Raw genomic sequence first — 25,199 nt, forward strand, 5'->3', positions numbered from 1 at the left:
GAGACATTCCAAAGCCACCTGGACACACTCAGTGTCACCTGCTGCAGGTGTGTCTGCTGTCACCTCCAGAAGTGCCATCCAACCCCATATCCTGGGATTCTGTGTCTCTGGAGACATTCCAAAGCCACCTGGACACACTCAGTGTCACCCACTCCAGGTGACCCTCCCTTGACCTCCAAGGTCCTTTCCAACCCCAGCTATCCTGGCATTCAGTGCTCAGTGGCTCCAACAAACCACAGAACTGACAGAAATCCAACAAACCACAGAATTGACAGAAATCCACCTCCCCTCCCACATCCAGCTCACTCAGTGATTAATCCCAACCCTGCTGAGGCTCCAGGGATTTGTTCCAAGCTCCTCCAAGTCCCCTAAATAAGCACTCACAGCGAGGACACCGCAGGTGACACAGAGGGGGTTTGTTGGGAATTAGGGTCACCGTGGTGCCACCCTGGACCTGCTGTGCCCTCCTGGCAGGGTCTGAGCAGGGCACAGTCCCAGCAGGGCACAGTCCCAGCAGGACAGCCCTTCTGCAGCAGGGTCAGCTTCATTTCCATCCTGCTGCCTCCACAGATCCATCCCAGGCACATCCTCAGCAGATCTCTCCTGCCACGGAAGTTTTGGGAGCAGCTTCACTGAGATTTCCCAAGGGAAGGGATCTGGAAGCCAATCTGGGGCTGAACAGCAGATCCTCCTCAGGCACCCAACCCAAACTAAACCCAAAACCAGTTGGGGATGTTAAAAATCATCTGCTCTGCTGGCTTTGAGTCTCCCCCTGCAGCACAGGCAGGATGGGAACTCCGGGATGCAAACTGCAATTCCTACCTTTAAACACCAGTTTTTCCCTTTCAATCTGCCCTTGCCTTGCCCTGCTGATAGATCTGAAAAACTCTCATAAATTTTGGGGAAAGTCTCCCCTCTCCTGGGTAAAAATCCAGCCCTTGCTGCTCCAGCAAAGCCAAAATAAGCTGCAGGATGCAGTAGGAGGTGCAGACACTCAGAATTGCAATATTTTGGAAAAAGAAACACCTTCCCCCACAGGCATTTATTTAACAGCATTTCTCCACCTTCCCTCTAAAAATCTCCCCCAGCTGCTGTTGCCACCACTGCAGTTTTCCCAAAGTTTTCCAGTCCAGCTCTCCAACCCAAACTTTCCCAGAATTAGCGTGGCTCCCATTAAATTGAAGATAATGTGGGGAGGGGGATTGATTGAACAGCTATTAATCAAAGGATGGGGCTGATTCTGGTGATGTCATGAACTGCAGAAGTAGAACTCAAACACTTTATTAAATTACAGGAATGCCAAGAAAAATAGATAGCTTTAATAATCCATTTTTGCCTATCTGTTATATTTTATATGTAGCTTGCAGAAGAGAATTTAAAAGTTTTCTACCATGTAAAATTGCCACTTAAAGGAGGAGGGGGGGGGAGAAAAAAACCCAAATAGATTCTGTCACTGATAGAGAATACAATTATTCCAGGCTAAAAAGTTTATTCTTTTGCTAACGTGTGAGATTACTGCAGCTCAGAGCCCACAGCAGAGGAGGGGGAATTGCTCCACGATGAAAAATGGAGCACAAGAGTTTAAAAGCACAAGTTTAAAGAGCTTAAAAGCACAAGAGTTGAGAAGTTAAGGAAGGACAGCGATCCCACGAGGTCTGGGTTTGAGGGGGAGACGAGGACCACCCTCGGGTTGGAGGCACTGTGGTACCCAAGCCTGGAGGATGCTACAACAGCAGTGGATTTTGGGCTGCCCAGGGAGTGAGGCACAGGCAGCAGAACTGCTGGAGGAGGGAGGACCTGGCCAAAAACCTGCTCCCCACCAAGATCCAGCTCAGGTGAGCACCAGGAGATCTGTTTGGGACTGCAGGGTTAGCTCTGCACTGACTGAGTAGGTTTGGAGGAGGGAATTGTTCCCTGGGAGGGAGAGGAGGGCTGGGATGGAATTCCCAAAGAAGCTGTGGCTGCCCCTGGATCCCTGAAGTGTCCAAGGCCAGGCTGGACAGGGCTTGGAGCAACCTGGGACAGTGGAAGGTGTCTCTGCCATGGCAGGGGGTGAATAGGATGATTTTACATCCCGTCCATCTCCAACCATTCCCTGCCTCCATGAATTCTCCCCGCAGCCCCAGCCCCACCCAAACCCACCACTCTCTCATTTTTGCCTATTCCCCCACCCTCCTCCTTCCCCTCCATCTCCAAGCCTTTTCTGGGATTCAGCAGCACCCCCATCCCAGCTCCTGCTGCCTGCACACTGAGTCACATCATCTGGCCGGCAGCCTGTCACAGACAGCACCCAAACAGTGCTGATGAACTGCATTCCTCTCCTCTGGGAAGCAAACTCCAGCAACGCTCCCAGGGGACGCCGATGTGACTCAAGACGTGCTGTGTCTGGCATAGCAAGCAAACACCAAACTGCGAAGGCAGACCCTTCAGGACTGCCACTCCAAACCGCTCCCAGCAGCCAGACAGGCTCACACGGCTGCGATGGCTCATTGATGTTGATGAGCCACGAGCCGCTCGCTGCATCTTAAATTCCTGCAGCCTCTCGGCTGTGCTTTCAGTATTGCCCTCCCAAGGTAGACGTGGGTAAGGCTTGTGCTAGGATCTCGTGCAGGGAGCACGAGCTGTGGAGCATGGATTGGATGCCTTAGGATTTTAGCTTCTGTGGTTTTTGTGTTTCTGGAGTTGCAGTGTGTAACTCTGGGCTCCATACACGGTGCTAAAGCTGCGTTTCCCAGCATTTTTAGACAAAACAATTCCTCTAAGTTGGAAATCCAAGGACACTTTGCTGTCCCAGAGCCCCAAAATATGTAAAAAACAGTGAATTGGGGGAGCAAACTTGGAGTAATGACATCATCACCTGAAGGTGTAGTTGGAAGATTAAACCTCAATATGTAAATAGGAATTATAAGGTATGAAAAACTTGTGACCTGTTGTCCATTTTGGGTGTAGCCTCTCAGATAGGCTCTGTCTGCCCTAAATGAACCTGAAGGCCTTCAATAAATACAACTGCTTTGTATTCTCTCCACTTTGTTCAGCCGCTGCTTTAAGTAAACCCTCAAAGCATCAGATTTATCAATCCAGCTGCACTCGCAGGGAAATCCATCTGACAGCATCGGGGCTGGGAGCAGCACGCTCAGAACACATCCAGGGGCTGCTCTGGGAATTTTATCTCCTTTTCTGCACCTTGCCCTTCTCCTCTTTCCCAGACAATTCTGCACGAGCAGAGCCGGGCAGAGATGTCTCACTGAGCACAGGGCAGGCAGCATTTCCTGGGATGAGGGAAGCATCCAGCCCAGGGATAACAGCAGCAAACATCCCCATCCACCCCAGCCCTTCCCCCTGTGCTCTCCTGTCCCCCCTGGCAGCATTGTGGAGCACTCAGGCAGAGCACAGGGAGGGGATGAAGCTCCAAAGGTCACCCAGTCCATTCCCCACCGCGGGGCAACGCAGGAACATCTGCCCAGCTGCCACACGGCTGGCAGAGGTAGGGCTGATCCGCCCTGGGCAAAACCTCCCTGGATGCTTTAGCGCTCATTTCCTCATCCCTGTGCACATTCCATGGCGTGGCTGAGCGAAAAGGAGAGCTGAGCAGCTCTTTCCAAATGTTCACTGCCAGCAGAGCTTGTCCTCCCTGCTCAGGGATCGTTAAATCCAACTCCTGCCTTCTCTGTGCATTTCCCACACGGCTCCTGCTCATGCTAAAACCACTAATTCTCCCACAAAAGCATTTAGCAAAAGCTGCAATTAATTGGCCAACACTGCCTTGGTTGGTTTGGTTGTCATGGTTGTTTTGGTTTGGATTTTTTTAGATTTAAACCAGATTATCGTTTTCTTACAGATAAACCAGCTGGGCATGAAGAGTTCAGTGGTTTGCCCACCTACCATTGCTCCTGGAGTTCTAATTCAAACCCCATTTTCACGCAGAATTTGGTGCCATCAGAGCAAATTCTTATTTTCTCCAGTTCATTTGCTCACGCTGAAGCAGATGAACATTAGCTAAAAGCTCACTCCCAGCTCCAATTCCAACCTCCTGGCTCAGAGCACAAGATTTCGAGAGCAGCTTCTTGCATCCATGACAAACTGCTCCGAGCTGCTTGCCAGTAGTTCTGAAGGATTTGACAGGGATTCCAAAAGAGAGGGGCAGGAGTTCTTTTGATCCTGGCCACTGCAGCTCTCTGCACATCTCCAGGCACTGGAACAGCTCAGGAAAAGGGAGATTTCCTGCCATTGTCCCAGTTTTTTTCCCCTGGCAGAGTTTATCACACCTCGAGCAGGAGGCTGAAGGGCTCATCCCACCATCCTGCTCAGCACAGCGTCCACACCTGCTAAAAAAATCCCTAAAAAGGCCTGGAAACATCTCCACCCCTCTTCCCACTCCATCCTAAACGTTCTGTCCAATTTGTCATCCATTCTTTCTTCTCCAATGGACTCCGAATTGGAGCCGTGGGGTGTGTCTGTAATTAATCCCCCCTGTTAATGAGCTATCTTGGAGTCCCTGACAAATGGCCACGTGCTGCTGGGGCTCTCCTTCCCCATTTGTGCACTCCTGAATTAATCTGATTAGGAAGCACAACATTCCCAGCATTTATTCCTCACTTCCTTTCATTTGTATAAATATGTTGCTCTGCCATGTTCTCTAATTGCTTAACATCTGTTGGAAGGAAGAGAAAATAAACACATTATGGCAAGAACAAACTGTGATACCCTTTGGAAATCAGAGTGGACTGAGAATTCCAGGAGCACCACAGAATGAAATCATCCAGCCTGTGGAGTGAGGAGGCTTTGGGATCAGAATTCCTGCTCTAATTCAGTTCATTTTTAGTTCAAATGTGGAGCTGGACTTGGATGATCCATCTGGATCCATCTGGATCCCTTCCAAGCCAAGCTTTTCCATGATTCCAACCTCCTGACAGTGCTGTTTGCCCAAACCCTGGGACAAAAGTGAGCCCAGCAAAGCCTGACAGAGCCATTTTCTCCTCAGCATCCTCAGCACTTACTCAGCTCTTTCAGCAGCAGCTCCTCAGCTCCCTGTGCAGCACCCATTTATTAAATGAACATTAAATAACATTCCAGGGGTCACAATGACACTGGATCCAAGGGGAGCCACCAAAGCCCCTTCAGCTCAGGGGTGGCATTTATAAAATCCCACAAAAATTGGGGGAAAACAGGAGCTACAAACCCCACCGTTTCTCCTACAGTGTGAGGTCACAGCTGAACCCCAAGTTTGAGGCAGTTTTGGTGGAGTTGATTGAAAAAACTGACAGAGACACAGCTTAGATCAGGACAAAACCACCACAAAACTGGGCTAGAACCTTCTGCTGGAGCAACAGAATAGTTAAAGAGTCTTAATTTCATTTTTCCACCTCAAGAAATCCCGCTCCTCTCTCTCCTTTGCTCCAGCCTGCATTTCATCTCCTGTTTAAAAGGAGAAAACAAAGCCTAATTTTAGCTGAAATATGAAGTCACGGGGTGTAACGTGAAGCTGCTGTACATTACCTGTGCAGCTCAATGTCACTGTGACAGAGCTGACAGTGCACTTGGATTTTATTGTGGGATTTCATGAATGACTATTAACCACTGCACTGAGCCCTGTCAATAGCAGCTCATTTTTTTTGGGGGGAGCTTTTATTTTTTAAATGACTCCTTGCTGCTGCTGCCGTTCCTTGTCTGGCTCTTTGAAGATGCCACTTATCAGCTGGGGATTAAATTGTGTGCAAATGAAGAGTTTATTGACTTTAGTATTTTCCCCTCTTTATTTTGTAAGCTGGAGTCGAACCGTTCACCCAGAAAGAAGCATCTTGTAAAAAGGGGGGAGGAAAGGAATCAATTGCAAGAGATATTTTATCCAAAATACAAGTTGTGGAGCTTGATTCTCCTGGGCAAAAGCAGGAGGGTAACAGGGAGGAAAATGGGAGTTTTATAATGTAAAATGGGAGTGTTATAATGGCAAATGGGAATGTTTTAATGTAGATCAGCTCTCGTGGTGGCAATGTGGGGACTCTGCACCTCCTTATATATTTATAAAACCATCCCTGTCCCCTTCAGAGGATTCTCCTTCTCCCAGACCTCTCTGCCAGGGCCAGCCAAAGGCAGCGAAATTCAATATAGACAAAATCATTTTCTCAATAAATAAGGCTCCAACCACCAGAAACACGAGGAGATAACACCCAACACAGGAACACGAGGAGATAATAGTGCAGATGCCAAGATAGGAGCATCCTTAATTGTCTGGATCTGGCAGGGAGAGCAAACTCCTTTCCACTTGGGTTTTCCTCCAGTTAATGCTTTGTGTCTGCTGGGCAGCCCAGCTGAGGGGGAAAAGCAGCTTTGCCATCAAATGCTTGGTTTTAATGAGCAGAAATTATTCTGCCTCTGCTCTGCAGGCACAGCTCCAGGGTAAAACCCAGCCCTGCCTGCCTGCCTGGGAAATGGCTTTTTGTCAGGACAAGTTAATTCTGTCCAAGAAATCCGTGTTGTCTTGGGGAGTTCATCCTTGGGATGAGCAGAAAGGGAAATCAGACTCTGGAGCACAAGGTAAAGATGAGTTACACTGACCCAGCCCAGCTCCATCAGCTCTTCCCACAGCATTTCCAGGCTGGGAATTGAATGGTTTTACTGGAAAATCCCCCAGGAATTGGGATCCTCAGGACAGCACTACCCAGCTCTGGAGCACTGCACAAAGTGGGGGTAAAAATGAGTTAATCTAACCCAACCCAGCTCCATCAGCTCTTCCCACAGCATTTCCAGGCTGGGAATTGAATGGTTTTACTGGAAAATCCCCCAGAATTGGGATCCTCAGGACAGCACTGTCCCATCCCACCTCCAACCACACACACTGGGATTTGGCAGCACTGCCCAGCTCTGGAGCACTGCACAAAGTGGGGGTAAAAATTAGTTTATCTGACCCAGCCCAGCTCCTGCTGCAGCATTTCCAGCCTGGAAATTGAATGTTTTCACTGGAAACCCCCTCACGAATTGGGATCCTCAGGACAGCACTGTCCCATCCCAGCTCCAGCCACACTCACTGGGATTTGGCAGCCCTGCCCAGCTCTGGAGCACTGCACAAAAAGTGAGGGTAAAAATGAGTTTATCTGATCCAGCCCAGCTCCTCCTGCAACATTTCCAGCCTTGAAATCGAGTGTTTTCACTGGAAACCCCTCAGGAATTGGGATCCTCAGGACAGCACTGTCCCATCCCAGCTCACACTGCACACACTGGGATTTGGCTCTGGACAGCTTTTTCCTTGCCAAGGCCAATCCCATCCACCCATGGAATTACAGATACAATCCTCCCCCTTTCAGAGCCCATTCCCTCCTCAATTGTGTGCTCACAAGGACCATCCATTCCCTGGAGAACATCACTGACATGAACAATGAAACCATGCAGAAGGAACTCCAATAATCCCTTTTTTCCCCTATTACCCTCCTGGCTTTGTCCAGGAGCATCAGGCTCCATGAGTTGTATTCTGGATAAAATACCTTTTGGAATTTATTTATTTCCTCCTCCTTTTTCCTTCCTTCTCCATGAATGGTTTGAGTTCAGCTAAGAAGATATGGAGGGGAAAACACTGACCCAATAAATTTTTAATTTGCACACGATTTAATCCCCTCCCTCTACAAAGAAACATTTTCCTTTTACACGTGGAGGCACCACTTGAGTTGAACTTTGGGAAGTGTTTGAGATCCAGCTCACTTTGTAATACATCTCTGAGGAAGTGGGGAGAATAAAGGCTGGAACATGAGCCTTTAAATCCATAATGAATGGGAAACACTGCCCAGAATGTGAGAAAAGTGAAAACAGTTTACACATTAAAACCTGGCTGGTTTAAAACGCTTCCCTAACATGAAAGTCCCTTTTTTATTAGTTAAATATTGATGCTTATTGCAGGATCCTACTTAGAGTCAGCTGGAAAGGTGCGTGGGGCCTCAGCAGCTGCTGCTGAGAGAAAAATGCCAACATTTACTCACAAAATCAGGCAGATTTTTCCAACTGAGAGTAGGTTAAGATTGGATATTGGGAAGGAATTGTTCCCTGGGTGGGTGGGGAGGGGCTGGGATGGATTTTCCAGAGAAGCTGTGGCTGCTCCATCCCTGGAAGTGTCCAAGGACAGGCTGGACAGGGCTTGGAGCAACCTGGGATAATGGAAGCACCCTGGAAATGGATGAGCTTTAAGGTCATTCCCACTCAAACCATTCCAGGATTCCATTTATTCCCCTAAAACACCTGCAGGGCCACCAGCAGGGCTGGCATTAGCCACGAAAAACACCTCCAACTCCAGCACTGCCAAGATGCTCATTTCTCTCCCCTGATCCCTGCAGCAGATGGGCAGAATCCTCTCCCTGGGGAAAGGAACCGAAATACACTAAAATATCCATTAAATAAACCAAAATATCCATTAAATAAACTAAAAATGTCCATAAAATAAACTAAAATATCAATTAAATAAACTAAAAATATCCATAAAGCAAACTAAAATATCCATTTGGGATCCAGAACCAAGGGACAGGGACAGAACTCCAAAAAATGCCAGGACTTGAGTGGTAAAGCCCCACAAAACCATCCTCACTGCATCCAGGAGGGCAAAGATTCCCAGATTATCCTCACTACCCCTGCTCTCCATGCCTGGCAGGAACACATCGTGCACTTCACCTTCAGTTTACAAATGGCCATGCAACGGGGAGGGGAAAATAACAGAGCATGAAATGCAAACCCTGCACTGGAAGTGAAGCATGAAACAGCACAGCTGCAGCCAGGGATGGGATCACCCCCAGCACAGCCACACAGCTGGGGGAAACTGGGGCCAGAGCATCCCAAACCCCAAAACTGGGGCCAGAGCATCCCAAACTCCAAAACTGGGGCCAGAGCATCCCAAACCCCAAAACTGGGGCCAGAGCATCCCAAACCCCAAAACTAGGGCCAGAGCATCCCAAACCCCAAAACTGGGGCCAGAGCATCCCAAACTCCAAAACTGGGGCCACAGCATCCCAAACCCCAAAACTGGGGCCACAGCACCCCAAACCCCAAAACTGGGGCCACAGCATCCCAAACCCCAAAATTTGGGCCAGAGCACCCCAGAGAGGGGAAAGGATTTGGTGGAATAAATCCTACCAGGTAAATTGTCTGCTCTGAGCAGAAGGCACAAGGTGGGAAGCATTTGAACAGCTACAACCTGCAACAGATCCAGAGTTACCTCTTGGCACAGCCAGGGAGCAGTTGGAGGGATGTGGAGCCAGATCAGCTCTGGTTTGCTCCTCTGGGAACACAGAGCAGCTTCAGGGGAGTTAGTGGGGTAATGCTGGGGAAAAGAGGAGCAGCAGAGACCTGCCAGCCCAGCCAGGGACACACAGAGCTTCAGCTCCATTCCTGCTCTTTCCCAGGGATTTGCTGCCTGGCACAGATTCCAGAACTGCCCTAAAGAGCTGCACCTTGCCTGTCCCTCATGTCCCTGTGACACACAGCAGTGAGTGCATCTCCAATCCCAGAACGGTTTGGGGTGGGAGGGAATTTCAGGATAATCTCATTCCACCCCTGCCATGGCAGGGACACCTTCTGCTATCCCAGGCTGCTCCAGCCTGGCTTTGGACACTGCCAGGGATCCACAGCTTCTCTGGGAAATTAATTCCAGCCCCACACCACCCTCACAGGGAAGAATTTCTTCCCAATACCCTCTCCCTGCCCCCTTTCATTCCAGCCCCTCATTCCAGCCAGGCAAACAGCTTCTCCTGCCTGGATTTGCTGTGCCCAAAGGACAGGTTAGATCTGAACCCTAAACACTCCCAGCTGCTGCTCAGGAGTCAGGAAAGGATCACAAGTCCTGGGATAACTCTGTTCTGGCCAGGGAGTGTTAACTGTGCAGCCACAGCTTCAGGGAGGTTTTGCTGTATTGGCAAAAAGAGAAATCACAGACTGGTGTGGGGTGGGAAGGGCTTAAAGGTAATTTTATTCCAATCCCAGCAAAATGCCTCCCAGGGCAGAACTGGGGGGATCAGAGCCCATGGGATCAGAGCTGGGGGGATCAGAGTCCATGGGATCACAGCCTGTGGGAACCATGGGCATTGGTGAAATCATCCCCAAAAAGCCTCCCTTGGCTCAGGACTCCTTTCACCCTTGTGTAGAAAACACAGCAGTTCTGAACACCAAAATCTCATACCAATGTCCCTCATTCCTATGTCCAGGAGCACATCTGGCCCTTTTTCCACTGGGAAAAGCAACCCAAGACAATCCTGGAGAGCTCCTGAGCCACCTTCCAGGGGTGTGGATGATTCCAAAGGGGTGGCAGCAGCTCAGGAAGGAGCTGCCTGTGTTTAGAAAAGCACACTGCTCACCTGAACTGCATCCAGAACTCTCGCAGCAGTTCATATTTCAGAATGCAGCTCCCCAGCCCTGCAGCAAACACATCCCTGCCTTTTCTGTACTGCCTGTTCTGGAAGGAGATCTGCTATCAGCTATCAATTGCAGCAGCAAGCATCTAATTTGACTTTGGCAGCAAGATGACAGTGTCTTGAATGCTAAATTACATCTGCAAAAAGGTCAAACCCCATGGATACCTGAGCATTTACATAATTCAAACAGCTCATCATCAGTTGCCTCCTTTTTTTTTTTTTTTTTTTCCCTCTTTTTTTTAAAGCTACTCCAAGGCAATGAATTTGCCATGACTTTCGGGAAAGTGACTTTTAGTGGGTAATGTTCTTGGGTTTGACCTTGTTTCCACCGTGTTAATTACTGCCATTATCAACTGCTTGCATCTTCAGGAAAAAAAAAGGCAATTAGTTGTAGGAATCAACCCTCCCCTACAGAGGAGGTAATAAACCCCAAACCCCTGCCCTGGCAGGGACAGCTTTGTGCATCCTCCCATCACCTCCAGACCCTCCTCCCTTCATCAAACCACCCCGAGCTGCTCAACAGACTGGAGCCAGAGCCATTTCTCAGCAGCGCTACGGATTTCCTGGGCAACTCTCACGAATTCTGATGCAGAAAACATTCCGTGTAATGAAAAGGGATTTCTGTCCCCTGGTCACGGCGAGGAGCAGAGTCAGGGCTTGCAGAACCCATTCCATCCGATTTGCTGGATAACAAACCCCAGTGATTTTCCATCTCAGTGCCTCAGTTTCCTTCCTTGTCCCCAGGAAGCTCAGCACAGCCCAAATTCCATGGATTCCCGTTCTGAGGACACCTGGCTGCCGCTGGACTCCTCCAGCTTCCCTCGCCGTTCACATTCGCAGATGAATTACAGCTTTGTAATTAATCTCCCCCTTCTTTTGCATGACTCTGTATGTTAATCACCGCGATTATTTCTGGTAATTCCATTTCATAAATGCTCCTGGAAGCGCAGAGCAGCGGCTGCACTATCTGAAATGAAATCTCTGCTCAGGAAACGCCGCGAGCAGCGGCGAGCAGCGGCTTTGGGAATGGCGATGGAATTGCAGCGAGTGCCCAGAGCTTGGATTTTCAGGATCAGGGAGGGTGGAGAAGCTCTCCAAGGTCACAGAGTGACACCTGGGACTCATCCCCACCTTGTCACTCAGTGCCACAGCCAGGCATTCCTTGGTCACCTGCAGGGTGGGGAATCCAAACCTCCCTGGGCAGTTCCAAGGCCTGACCACCTTTTCCAGGAAGGAATTTTCCCCAAAATCCACCCTGAGCCTCCCCTGCCCAGCCTGAGGCTGTTCCCTCTCCTCCTGTCACTGTTCCCTAAGAACAGAACCCAACCCCCCTGGCTGTCCCCTCCTGTCAGAGCCACAAGGTCCCCCTGATCCCCTTCTCTCCAGGCTGGAAAACTCCTTTCCCAGCTCCACCAGGAGTTTTCCAGCCCTTTCCCAGCTCCATTCCCTTCCCTGGCCTCACTCCAGCCCCTCAGTGTCCCTCTGGCCATGAGTGACCACAACTGGACCCAGCCCTGGAGGTGTCCCAGCAGTGCCAGCCCAGGGGACAATCGCTGCCCTGTCCTGCTGTCACAGCAGTGCTGATGCTCCTCCTGCCTCACTACCAGCACTCACAGCAGCAGCATTTGGATTTTGCTCCCAAGGCAGGAATCACTCCCTAAAGACTCTTCCCTCCCCCTCACATGCCTGGGGAGAAAAAAAAAAAAAAAGGAAAAAGAAAGGAAAAAGAAAAGGGAAAAAAGAAAATAAAAAGGCCAAAGTTTGCTCTGAGCTGGTCCGTTCACTGCTCAATCAGGAACAAAAGTTCAGACACAAACCCCCCAAATTCTAAACACCCTGAACAGCTATGCCATAAAAGCCATCAGGCAGTCCCTCCCTGCTCCAGCATTCCTGCCTGTCCCAGTGCCACCACCCAACTCCAGTGCTCCCATTAAGATCCCAGCAACCAGCCTGCTGCTTCCCTCCAAGCCCATTCCAACACCTTGAATCCTCCCTCTCTCTCTCAAATTGAAAAAAAATTCAATTTTTTTTCTTGTTCAAGACCTGAAAACACGCAGGAAAGACACGGGTAGGGTTAATAAGTATCTCTATCAATAGAATATTCAATCAGTATGAATAACCATCACATCTCTCCCCACCCTTCTGACTGATGATAGCTAAATTACTTCTAAATATAGCCCTTAAAATCTGCATTAATCCTGTCTGCTCAAACACGTTGGCTTTATTGACAGCACGAAGATATAAGCCAAGCACCTGCATGGAGCACGAGCTTATCAAATAGGAAATAAGAGCAATCCAGATGAAATGCAACTTCCATTAACCTTGGCTTTTTGTTTTCACTCCCCCGAATGCTCACACCAAATCATCATTGCACTGCAGGCAGCTCTGGGCTCCAGCCCTGCGAGGGAATTGGACAACAGAGCCACTTCCATCCACATTCCATTACTCTCCAGCCTGGAGGAAGATAACAAGAGGGAGAAGTTCCTCTCAGGAAACCAAGAGGTCAAGAACTCGATGGACTCGTGGTGTTTGTTTCCCATTAAAAGCCCTGTTAGTGATTCCAGTGTGAACAACACCAGAGCCATCAGGAACAATTCACTTCCCTTGAAAACATTCCCATTTCCAAGCTCTGAGGAGCTCCTGGAGAGCGTGCAGGCAAAAGGAATTCATTTTTCATGAGCACATCTGGCTGGGTTTGTTCCCACCACAGAGCCATGGTCTCACTGTTCTTTCCACGAGTAAAGAAGCAGAAAATCATGGAATGGGTTGGGTTGGAAGGTAAAACTCATCTAATTTCATCCCCATTTCATGGGCAGGGACATCTGGCTGGGTTTGTTCCCACCACAGAGCCACGGTCTCACTGTTCTTTCCACGAGTAAAGAAGCAGAAAATCATGGAATGGGTTGGGTTGGAAGGTAAAACTCATCTCATTTCATCCTCCTGCCATGGGCAGGGACATCTTCCACCATCCCAGATGGTTCCAGCCTGGACACTTCCAGGGTTGGGGCAACCACAGCTTCTCCCACAGAAACTCCTTCCTCTATCACCTACGGGGTAGCAAATCCCAAGGAAGCTTCCAAGGAGAACTTTTTTGGAGCCAGACAACTCCAGGAGCAGGTCAGGCTGGATCCCTCAGCACCTCCAGCTGGCACAAAGCCCACAGGAAGCCCATGGACACATCTGGAGTCATGGGCACATCAGTCCCCTTGGGCTCTGGAGTGAATTATTACAACTCCATGAACTCCTGGACTTCCATCCCAGCCAGAGGGAAATCAAGCCCTGCTCTGCTCCCTCCTGTCCATCACACTCTGGGTTAAAGCACTCTGCTGGGAGCTCTGGGCTCCTCGCCATCAGGAGTAATTGGATTGCAAGAAAGGCACAGATCTGCTTCCAAATGACATTTTTATCAATATCTGTCTGTTTACAGGTGTCTGTCATAACCTTCAAATACACTTAAATAACTCATTCATCCAGGCATTGAGCGTGTGCTGGGGAGAAGATTCATCAAGCAAATGCAAAACTACTGCCCAGGTTTGTGCCTTTTGAAAAAATGTTCATCAAAAGAATTTCTCCTTGCCTGGGAAGGTCCTGGAGATCCTTCCCTGGAGTGGCAGAGTGGATTGAGTGGCCAAGGTTTCCCAACAGAGAATGAAACAAAGATTCAGCCCAGAAATAGTTCAGTGTTTCTTTATAAAACAGCTTATTTTAGATTCACTGCTGCCCTGGGAGCATCATAGCTCCGTTCCAACATTCTCCCTGCACTGTAAGGCTAAAGAATAACTCTGGTGTGATGCTTGAACAGGCTAACCTAAAACACAGACTAGACAAAATTAGAGAATAAAAAGCAGTTTATATTTATTGAAGGCCTTCAGGTGCATTCAGGGCACTCACAGCCCACCCAGGGCTACACCCAAAATGGACAGCAGGTCACGAGTTTTTCATACTTTATAAGTTCTGTCCATTTGCATATCGAGGTTTAATCCTCCAATTACAGCTTCAGCTAATGAAGTCAATTACTCCAAATTTGCTCCCCCAATTCACTGCTGTTTACATATCCTGGGGCTCTGAGACAGTGAGGTGTCCTTGAGTTTGGAGCTTAGAGAGGAATTGTTTTGCCCAAAAATGAGAGAACAGAACCTGTATGGAGTCCAGAGTTATACACTAAAGAATTACACATATATGGAAAATATAGAAGCTAAAATCCTAAAGCATCAGTCAACACAAAACCTCAATGGTTCAGCTCTTCTGGATTCTGATCTGCAAAGACAAACCTACCAAACTGCAGAATTACATCTTTTAGCCTCTCCCAAACCTGGCAGGATCCAACCTGCTGGTCCTCAGCCTGTTTCAAGCTCCACTGAACCCAGATTGCTGCAACAACCGAGCTTCTACTCCAGAATTAAGTCTGTCAAAACATCCCCCAGGCCAGCCCAACCTGCACCTGATTTTCTAAATGAAGCCCAAAGTGATTTGTTTGCAATTCCTCCGAACTGTTCTGACTGCAGGAATGCTGATGTTCCCTTCCACCACACAGCACCTCTGGTTATTTCTGGTCTAGTTATCCACGTTAGGTGAGATGGGAGGAAGCCAATCCAGCAGTGCCAGGCTTTAGCAGCATCAGCACCTTCCCAGACAATCCTCAGAGTGGTTTGTCCAAGAGTTAAATGTTAGAGAATGGTTCAGGTTGAAAGGGGCCTTGAAGATCATTACATATTTTTATATTTGTGGTTAAAAAAAATAAATAAAATAAATAATTTATATATATATATATATATATATAAACAAACCTTCATGTGTCTATTTAAAACTTCCAGAAATGGTTCAGGTTGAAAGGGGCCTTGAAGATCCTTACATATTTTTTACATTTGTGTTTAAAAAAAAAAAAAAAAATATATGTATATATATATATATATAAACTTTCATGTCTATTTCAAACTTCCAGAAATGAAACCATCTGAATCATTCAGTCGTGGTGCCCACTGAACTGCCCAGAACATGCAATTTTTATAAGAATTGAGGGAGCTGTGGCAAGGTCTGAGTTCCTCCACTCCCCAAGCCCCCTCCCTGTATCAGAAGTACAAACAGAAATACTTGGAATTAATGCAAACCAAGGGTTTTTTTGAGAGTTTGTGACCCAGTGAGCACCAAAGCAGCAGGAGAAAGCCCCTTGCTCTCTCCTCCCAGCTTTCTGGCAGCTCCAGTCCCTGGAATTCCACAATTCCTGCTTTTATTGAGCAAAATAAGATAAAGCCTCTTACAGACAGACAGGCAGACAAGACAGACACAGTATTGCAGAGAGGCTAAAAAAACCACAACTCAAATTCTGATATACCTGGGGAAGGGAAGGGAAGGGAAGGGAAGGGAAGGGAAGGGAAGGGAAGGGAAGGGAAGGGAAGGGAAGGGAAGGGAAGGGAAGGGAAGGGAAGGGAAGGGAAGGGAAGGGAAGGAAGGGAAGGGAAGGGAAGGGAAGGGAAGGGAAGGGAAGGGAAGGGAAGGGAAGGGAAGGGAAGGGAAGGGAAGGGAAGGGAAGGGAAGGGAAGGGAAGGGGAAGGGAAGGGGAAGGGGAAGGGGAAGGGGAAGGGGAAGGGGAAGGGGAAGGGAATCCCACCCTTGGCACCACAAAGCCCCAGAGCACCCACAGGTCCAACAGCCACATCTAGCACTGCTCTGGGTGATGTTCAGTGCCAGGTTTGGACAAGCCAAGGCTGCCCAGCCCAGCACATGCTCCCCCAAACCCCCTCCCCACATTCCCAAAACGCTGACTCGCCACCCCTGGAGCCTCCCTTCGATTTACTCTGCCTTGCTAATGACCTAACAAATTAGGAGGAGGCTTATGTGTGTCAGATGAAAGCTCTGTGATAATGCCTTTAATGTTTTGCTTTAATATTAAATTTAATAAGGATAGCTCAGAGATTGGGGAGGGAGAAAAGACTGAAACCTGGGAAGTGTCACCAGCAGCTCCTTTCCCACATCTGACCAGGAATGGCTCCCAGCCAGACGAGCAATTACTCCAGGAGCAGGCAGGGCCAAGCCAAGCATGCGAGGTCCATCTGCTGCTGCCTGGGCCAGCGAGGCTCTCTGAGGAGCTCTGCCCTTCCCTCTGCTCTCCAAGCCAACCTCAGAGCGCTGGCATCTCAGGAAAACAGCCACCCGGAGTGGTGGTGGCCCTGTGGCTCTGCAAGTCCCTGCCAGCTGCCAAGGGTCACGGGATGCTCCAGTCCTGGGATCCCTCTGTGGGCTGGGAGGATCTGGAGTGAAGCATGTGGTGCTCAGAGATAGGACAGCCAGGCCACCATGCTGGGGTGAAGGGACATGGCTGGTCACCTCCCCAGGGGACAGGGACAGCCCCTGGGACAGCCAGACCACCATGCTGGGGTGCAGGGACAGGGCTGACCACCTCCCCAGGGGACAGGGACAGCCAGGCCAACACGCTGGGGTGACAACTGAACCCCCCCAGGGGACAGGGACAGTCCGTGGGACAGCAGCACAGATGTTCCCACCCATGGGGGGACAGCAGAGCTCCTCTCCAGATGGATCCCAAGCCCTGTGTGGTTCCACCAGCACTGCCAGACTCGTCCTGGTGAGCAAAGTCACCAACCAGGGGACAAAGGAGCTCCTCAGGCAGGTCACAGCAGCCACATCCTTCACCCTGGCTCAACCAAGGTGACACAGCTCTGAGTCTCTGTGCCATCCCTGCTGTCCTGAGCACCACAGAGTCCTGGCCTGGGGCACTGCCAGCCCCACAGGGGCTCCTGCAGCTCCAGCTCTGTCCCTGGCACTGGGACAGCAGGTGACAAAGCTGGCAGAGGACACTCAGGGCTGAGGTGCTGCTTGAGCAGCTGAGTTCACCTGTGCAGTGCTGGGGCAGTGAAGCTGAGCCCACTCAGTGAGGGCTGCTGGGGACAGGGGGGCTGATTTTGGGGTTCCTGCAGGTGACAGAACTGCTGTGGACACCAACAGCAGGAGGAGCCTGATCACCCCAGCAGCCAGGAAGGGTCTCAAAATCCCAAATCTCCACACACACTCCAGGACAAAGAGACCTTCCAGCCTTCTGCTTGAGCACACCATGAGCCAGGCTCTCCTTTCTGAAGGATCATGGAATGATTTGGGTTGGAAAGGACCTTAAGGCCCATTCTGTCCCACCCCTTGCCATGGCAGGGACACCTCCAGGCTGCTCCTGGTCACCTCAGGGATTCTCTTTGAAAGGCACCTCATGTCCCCAGCCCATCTGAAACCAGAGGAGCTTGCAGTTATAGCTGTTGCATATTACATTGACAGAGCCCTTTGTCCAAGGATTACAGACTTTCCAAAACTTAATTAATTAATCTGTAACCCCCCTGCCCTCCAGAAGGTGCACTAAATTCTCTGTCAGCATTTCCAGGCTAAAGCACCATTTTACAGCAGTTATTAATTAGCTGTGGGTTTCGAGTTCCTCACCCAGGGAAAGATTCAGTTCCTGCCTTCTAAGCACAAAGCTCAAGTGAGGATTCTTGGGGCTTCTGGGTTTAGGTTCTGGCATTGTTTTGCTTCCCTGACATCAGACACAGCCAAACAAACAGGTCAAAAGCTCCTCATTTCGCAGCACTCTGAGCTCCCATCAGACAGGGAACAGAGAAATTCAGATCGTTAGAGCAGTGGCCATTTCACCCTGCTCAGAAAATCCCATAGATTGTGCACAGCTGGGCCTGTGGCTTCACTCTCCAGCTGAATCCAACGAGATTTGCACAGCCGAGAGAACTCCTGCACCTCAACACCAATCACTACTGATTACACTGAAAAATGATTCAAAATATTCCCAAATATTCCCAGATCCAGAGATCAGGGTTGTGCCTGTGTGACAGAAGCATTCCCCGCTCTCTGGAATTTCAGTGGGATTTTCAGAGGGGATGGAAAATGGACACCTCCAGTTTTGTATTTATTGCAAGCAGATAATTTTCAGGGTGGATTAGCAAGTGAGTTGGAATTAACAGATCTGTCTGTGCTAAAAGGATCTAAAGAGAGCTGAGACCACAGGCAGCACTTCTGCTGGGAGCTGGACTGGGAAAAGAACTGGGAAGCAGCTGGGGAGAGACTGGGGAAGGAAAAGAGAAACAACCCAGTGAGATAAAAGGTGTCCTGAGCAGAACAATCCTCCTCATCCTTAACCCATCCTGTGCCATGCTGGGCACCCCAGGAGGGTCAGGGCATTGCCAAGGGGCTCAGTGGGGTCCTTGCTCTGCTCCCCCCAAATTCCCTCAGCTCCCTGCCACCATGGAGATGCTCCATCACCAGGGAGAAGAGGGTTGTGGGGACAGGGTTTAAAAATAAATCAACTTCTGTGTTGTTCTGGAAGCAATCTATGAAAGAGATGGGGTTGTAAAAGCCGTTGTATATAAATGGAGGCGCAATTATTGTTTGACAATAAAAAACCCAAACAGTTCTCTTATATTTGCTCGGAATAAAACCATTTTGCAGATGTCTTCAGACAGGCTTTTCAAGTGCTTTCCGCATCTTAATTTTCCCTTTTAGGTTTTTATTACATTTAAATTAAACTGATGCCTGTAAGCAGTTCAAGGGCAACTCTTAACAAGTCTATCACTGGTGAACTTTTCACTGCTCACATCTCTCACCTTTGCTGAGGAGCCTGTAAACAAAACTCACCTCTTCTCCAATCCCCCTCCTCTTCCCTGCCCAGGCAGGAATGCTTTCCCAGCCCTTTGTGCTTCCAAGAAAACTCATGTTTTGCTCTGTCACTCACTGCTCTAATTACTCATCACAACACAGCAGCCAAAAGCCCTTCTGCATCTTTGCTTTTTAGGAAACAAACTCCATCCCAAAGGCTGGAGCATGAGGAATAACGTGAAACAGGGGAAATAAAGGGAATTTTTTTACTGACCAGCTTAAACATTGTCAGAAAAACCAGAGGTGAAAAACCCCTCCTCCTCCCAGGGCAAAATTTTAGCTTGAATGGAGCTTGGAACAAGAAAAAAGTTCCTTAAAAATACGTTAACAAAGTATCTTAGAATAAGTGATTTGTGTTAGGAGGTTCCAACAGGAGTCTAGCCAGGAGTTTTGGTTTCCACCAGGAGAAGAAATCATCCTCACTCCTCCATCCCTTTTCCCTGCAAGCACCACTGCTCCTGCTTCATGCCCAGCAGCACTGGAGGATTTCAGCATTTTCTGCTTTATTTTCTGGACACCACTGGGACTCAGCATTGGGCAACATCCTCAGAAGAGGCAATAAAAGCCCCAAAAGAGAGGTGATGGCTGGGCTGAGCTTTCCCAAACTCAATTTCCTCAAACACTCCCAACACAGACTAAAAATCCTGCCGTATCCCCCAGGATCAGCTGCCTGAACATCCTCTCCCCAACCTCCTCCAGGAGGGGAAAAACCCACATTTCCACCCTGAGCGTTGCTTTGAAGTCACCTGGAACTGCTCTGAATCCCTTTTAAAATGAAACCTGCAGCTCAAAAGCCAAACCCACAGCGAATTTCCAGCAGGAAATCCTTTCCTTCTCCTGCCCCTTTGTGCTGCTGAAGTTTCCAGCTCTGGCAGGGCAGCTGTGCTGGCTGCAGGCTGCAGGACAGAGGATTAATGTGGCATGGCAGAGAGGAGCCCAGCACACCTGCTCGAAATAAAGATTTCACTTCTGTTGCTCTATTTATCCTCCTTTCCCCTCTGTCTAAAGTAAATTCTAGGCAGACTCCAAGCTGCTCTTTGCTTATGGGGAAACAACGAGAGCCCCAAGGTAGATCCAAAGCTCAGAATTAGGTAAATAATTAAGTTACCTCAGATACTCTCAGTTAATTCCCATGGTCGGATTTAGTTCCTAGTTTCTGGGTTGAAGATGTCTCATTGCATTAGCTGGAATTATTCCATGGAAGGGATCTTCAGATTGTTCTGGGGTTCTCTGGATTAGTGAAGCTTCCTGGCATGGATTTTTCCGGGAAGAAGGGATGTTTTTGTGAATTCACCACTTTGGTTGGCTGCAGATGCTCTGCCAGGTCTGTGGAATCACCAACACCTCACTCCCAACAATTGGCTCCACCTAACAAAGGCTCCCCACAGGCCAGGAAGCACATTTTGCTCAGCAATTAGAAATTTAGGAGAGGTAATTCCCAATTTGTGTCAGACATGCCTCAGTCTGAAGCACCAACAGCATTCTCTGCCAGCAGTGGGGGAATTTTCAGGCTCAGGGCAGCCAAAAAAACCCTTTCCCAGATTTCTATGCCCACCCAGAACTGATCCCAAACCCACAGTGGGGTTGCAGGATCTGCAATAATCTCCTTTCCTCCCGTGACAAATCCTGACCCACACGAGGTGATAGCACAGAGAGCTCACAGTTTATCAGCAGCACATGGAAAATTTAATTTTCCTGTCCTGCAGACAGCCAAGGACAAGCTGCTCCTCCAAGGGACACTCCACAATTCCTCAGAGCCACCAGAGCTGGTCAGGAGCCACTTTAGGATGAGCTTTGTGCCTCATTCCTCTCCTTAAACCCCACTGGTTTTCCCTAAATTGTCTCTGCCACGCTCAGGAATCCCTGGGTTTCCCCCACACCCAATTTCTGCTCACAAAGGAATTAAACTTTGGAAAATTTCACTTTCCTGTCCTGAAGACAGCCAAGGACAAGCTGCTTCTCCAAGGAACACTCCACAATTCCTGACCAGAGCTGGATAAGGAGCCACTTTAGGATTCCTCATCCCTCTCCTTAAACCCCACTGGTTTTCTGAAACTGAAAACCAGCTTCCCCACTGAAACCCTAAATTGGTTTTCCCTAAATTGTCTCTGCCACACTCAGGAATCCCTGGGTTTCCCCCACACCCAATTTCTGCTCACAAAGGAATTAAATTCATTCCAGCTTGCCACGAAGATGCCATCAGGATTTTAAGGGAATGAGTTTCTACATTACACCCCCCTGCTTTTGCATTTTTTTTATACTTATTCCTAAACCTGTACCCAGCACATCACAGGCACTGTTGGCATGAAAACAGCAGCAGGATTTCCAAAAACACTGCAAATTGTGAGAACACAATGTGGTTTTTGCCATCCCAGGGACCCAGCAGATGTTGAGGTGCAGTTTGAACAAAGCCAGCTTCTCCACGAGGCTCCAAAAACCACTAGATTTGCATGTTTCTGTGCGAGCTGAAAGGCTCAGCAGGGATTTTTCCAGGTGCTCACACCTTTTCCTTCCCACTAGTCTCCACCAGCACCATCAGCCAAACTGCACTGCTTTATTTCCTAATAAAAGTGGGGAGAACTTTGCTTCTCTTCCCATTTTCCAGCCTAAAGCAGAACTCAGTAAGCAACACATGAGCACAGAGATTTCTAGAAGCAAAACTCAGCACCAGGCAGGTGTTGCAAAGCCGATCCCCATTTGAATTTCATTAAGTTATTAATTTAATAAAATTAATTATAATAATATATAATTGAGAAATATTATATTTATTATATATAAATATTTCTGTTATAGTTATATATTGATATATAATAAATATATTTCTATTATATTTATAATATATATTTATTATACATAAATATTATATGTACTAAAATAGTATATTTTATCTATAATATATATAGAATACTATCTATAATTAATAAATATAATATATATCATTAATAGAAATAAATTAGTTATTAAGTAAATTTTTTAAATTAAATTAAGAAAATTGGCAAAAACAACACCGAATTAATAAGGAAAATAAATAATAGTAAGAAAATACCAATTCTCCAGGGCTGTGCAGAGGGACAATATAAATAAATGATAATAAATAATAATAATAATAAATAATAATAAATAATAATAAATAATAATAATAAAGCAAGAGGGACCTGCTGAGCTCCTGCTGCTCCAAATTCAGCCCTGCACACTGAAATTTCAAGCTCTGACTTCAAAGCTGCCTTTTTCCAGCCAATTTCCATGGCAAAACTCACCACACACATCCATTCCTCCCAAACCATCCCCTAACCCGGAACTGAGAGCACAGAATGGAGTGAAAACAGAATAAAACTCACCTTAGCAGTCCAGAGGAGCTGAATGGTGAAGCTGCTGAGCTTCCAGGAGAGCCTGGAATGTTCTGGAATTCCTCCTGGAGATTCCTCCCCTTCCTTTTCCTCTTATTCCTTTTCCTCTCACTCCTTTTCCCTCTCCTTCTCCTTTCCTCCTCATCCCCTGAGCCTCAACAAAGCCACAGTGTTGGAAATGCTATAATTCCCTGGTTTTTGATGAGATTTTTCTAATTAATTATGAGCAGTGCCTGCCTTTAGCCAGCCCAGCTGAGTTTCCTCACAGGCCCTCCTCGTTTGCTCGTTAAATCACTTTAAAACCTGAATTTTCCTGAAGCAAAACCTGAGCAGCTGCAATAAACTGAGTCCAGAGGAGCTGAATGGTGAAGCTGCTGAGCTTCCAGGAGAGCCTGGAATGTTGTGGAGTTCCTCCTGAAGGTTCCTCCCCTTCCTTTTCCCTCTCATTCCTTTCCTTCTCATTCCTTTTCCTTTTCCATCTCATCCCCTGAGCCTCAACAAAGCCACAGTGTTGGAAATGCTATAATTCCCTGGTTTTTGATGAGATTTTTCTAATTAATTGTGAGCAGTGCCTGCTTTCAGCTAGCCCAACTGAGTTTCCTCACAGGCCCTCCTCGTTTGCTCGTTAAATCACTTTAAAACCTGAATTTTCCTGAAACCAAACCTGACCAGCTGCAATAAACTGGGCCAAAGGGAGCTGGAGATTGAATTTGAGAGTTTATATTCATGGCCTTAAGAGATCCTAATGGGATTTTAAATTCAGGGCTCTTTGAGGATGTTGGGGAACTAAAAACACAGAGGAGATCAAGGCCTGGAAATTGGGAATTCCCTGCTGATAAAAGGATAAAGGATGTGGGCCAGACTGGCAGGAAAAGTAAGAAATCAATAACCAATAGGATGGGAATTGATGGAGGGAATTGTGTGGCTCAGAACTAACAAACATTAATGTCTTTGTTTGCTAAAAATGTATCAATAAGTGGGGAAGTTTTGGATCTGTGTGGAGAGCAGAGCTTTGTCACTCACACACCCAAAAATAAAATAACAGCTAACTCACTGACACCACAAGACCTTCATAGGGAATTTGATTTATTCTGATGGTTTTGGGAGGATTTTAGTCACAGCTCAGGTGATCCCTGGCAATGGAGGCACCCTGAAGGTTCTCCACCAGTTTTTTAATTTTTTTTATTGCCCAATCTCAAATCTGTATTTTTTTCCCCTTAAAAAGAAAAGCTTCTACTTACTTATTCATTTATTTACAATAAATCACGCCATCTAGATAAGAATATGGATTATTATAAATTATCATTTCCTCCATAGCAGCCCTCCACTTACACCTCACTAATTACAGCAAGGGTGGGGCTTGAATTTCACCCAAATTCCATCATAACCCACACTTGTCTGGCATCATCCTTTATCTCTGGCTGTGGATCAGAACAGGAATTGCTCCCTAATCCCATTTCTTTGTGGGTCCAGGGCTCTCAGCTCTCCCCCTGCAGCACCCAAACCCCCCTAGAAGGTGGTGAAGGTTGGAATAAATCTGTGCACCTCTTTTTAGGGTTCAGCTGGTGGTTGTAAAGTCGTGGTTTTGGTGTAAAAAAAGCTGTCCTAGAGCAGACCTTGCACGTTCTTCCGTTTGCAGAAATATTCATTCATACCCAGTTGGTTCCCAGCCCACGGATGGGAAGTTGTGAATCATGGATTAATTCCCAGTGCAGAGCTGAATGGAGAGCACAAGTGAGCTTTGCTTCCCTGCTTTTTTAATTCATTTTTTTCAATGTGTATTGAGTATTTTAGGTGTTTGAGTATTTCAGGAGGCTTGTCTAATCCACATTTTTTTCTGGGTTGTCCTGTTAGGAGCAGTTCGTGGGGATTTTGGGGAGTTTTCCTTGGTGTGCAGAGCCAGCATTCCCTGGGAATGAGGATATCCTGGGGAGCACAGCACAGACAGCTCCACACCCCTGAGATCTTTCTGGAAAGGCAGCAGAGGGGTTTTCTGAAAAATAGAAATGTTTGTGGGGTTTGTGGGGTTTGTGGGGTTTGTGTCCCATTGCTGGTGGTGCTGAGTGGACCTGGGTGGCCCTGGGGGTCTCTGGGGTGACCAGGGAAGGGTCAAAGCAGTTTGTGATGCTGTCCCTGCAAGTTCTGCCTCAGACTGGGAGCAGCTGGAGGGAATTTAAGTGTAGGGAGTGTTGTGCAGGGATGATACTGAGTGATCACCCCCTGCCCACGAGCAGAAATGGTGACCTGGAGCAGAAATGCAACAGAAGTGAGTCTTCACCAATTTCCAGCCATTTCTCCTGGCTCTGCCATGCCTTGTGTTTCCAGGCTGCTCTGACCCCTCCAGACCCCATTTCCACCTCTCCCCTTGCCCAGGCTTCACCTTTATAAACCCAATTCCCTCACCCACGTGGGACCTGAGTTCTTCCCCTCATCCAGAATTTCTGGGACTTCTTTCCCCGGGTTGAACATGAATGAAAGCAGCATGCTCTCGTGAATCGATGTGCTGCTGCCTGGTGTGATTTTAGCACTCTGCATCAGGGATTAGCTGCACAACTCCTGTTGCCATAGCTTTCATCCCTCTGAGACTTCAATGTGTCACATAAACTGAGTGAGGAACACAACCAAAACCGGCTGGGGGGAAAGGTGGGCAACAAAGGAGGGAGCCACAAACAAAGCAGGAATCCTTCCCTTTCCATGCCAGCCTCGTGATTCAACATTTATGATGACAATAATTCTGAGCTGTAAACAGCGAGTGAACAAAAGCCCTGTGTGGGAGGGGGGGAAGGCTGAGCTGGGCATGACTGGAATT

At 48.0% G+C, this 25,199-nt stretch overlaps 1 protein-coding gene across 1 annotated transcript in view; it reads right to left on the bottom strand.

Moving 5' to 3' along the window:
* The window catches only part of CSMD2 (CUB and Sushi multiple domains 2), a 301,010-nt gene extending 278,487 nt beyond the window's left edge, over window positions 1-22,523 (bottom strand). The window contains exon 1 of the mRNA XM_085081419.1: window positions 22,382-22,523. The gene's annotated coding sequence lies outside the window, so the exon portion shown is untranslated. The remainder of the gene's footprint in view (window positions 1-22,381) is intronic.
* Between the last annotated feature and the right edge of the window lie 2,676 nt (window positions 22,524-25,199).

This window comes from Lichenostomus cassidix, chromosome 23 (assembly GCF_008360975.1).
Source record: "Lichenostomus cassidix isolate B80296 chromosome 23, HeHo_3.0, whole genome shotgun sequence".
In the NCBI taxonomy this organism is placed as follows: domain Eukaryota; kingdom Metazoa; phylum Chordata; class Aves; order Passeriformes; family Meliphagidae; genus Lichenostomus; species Lichenostomus cassidix.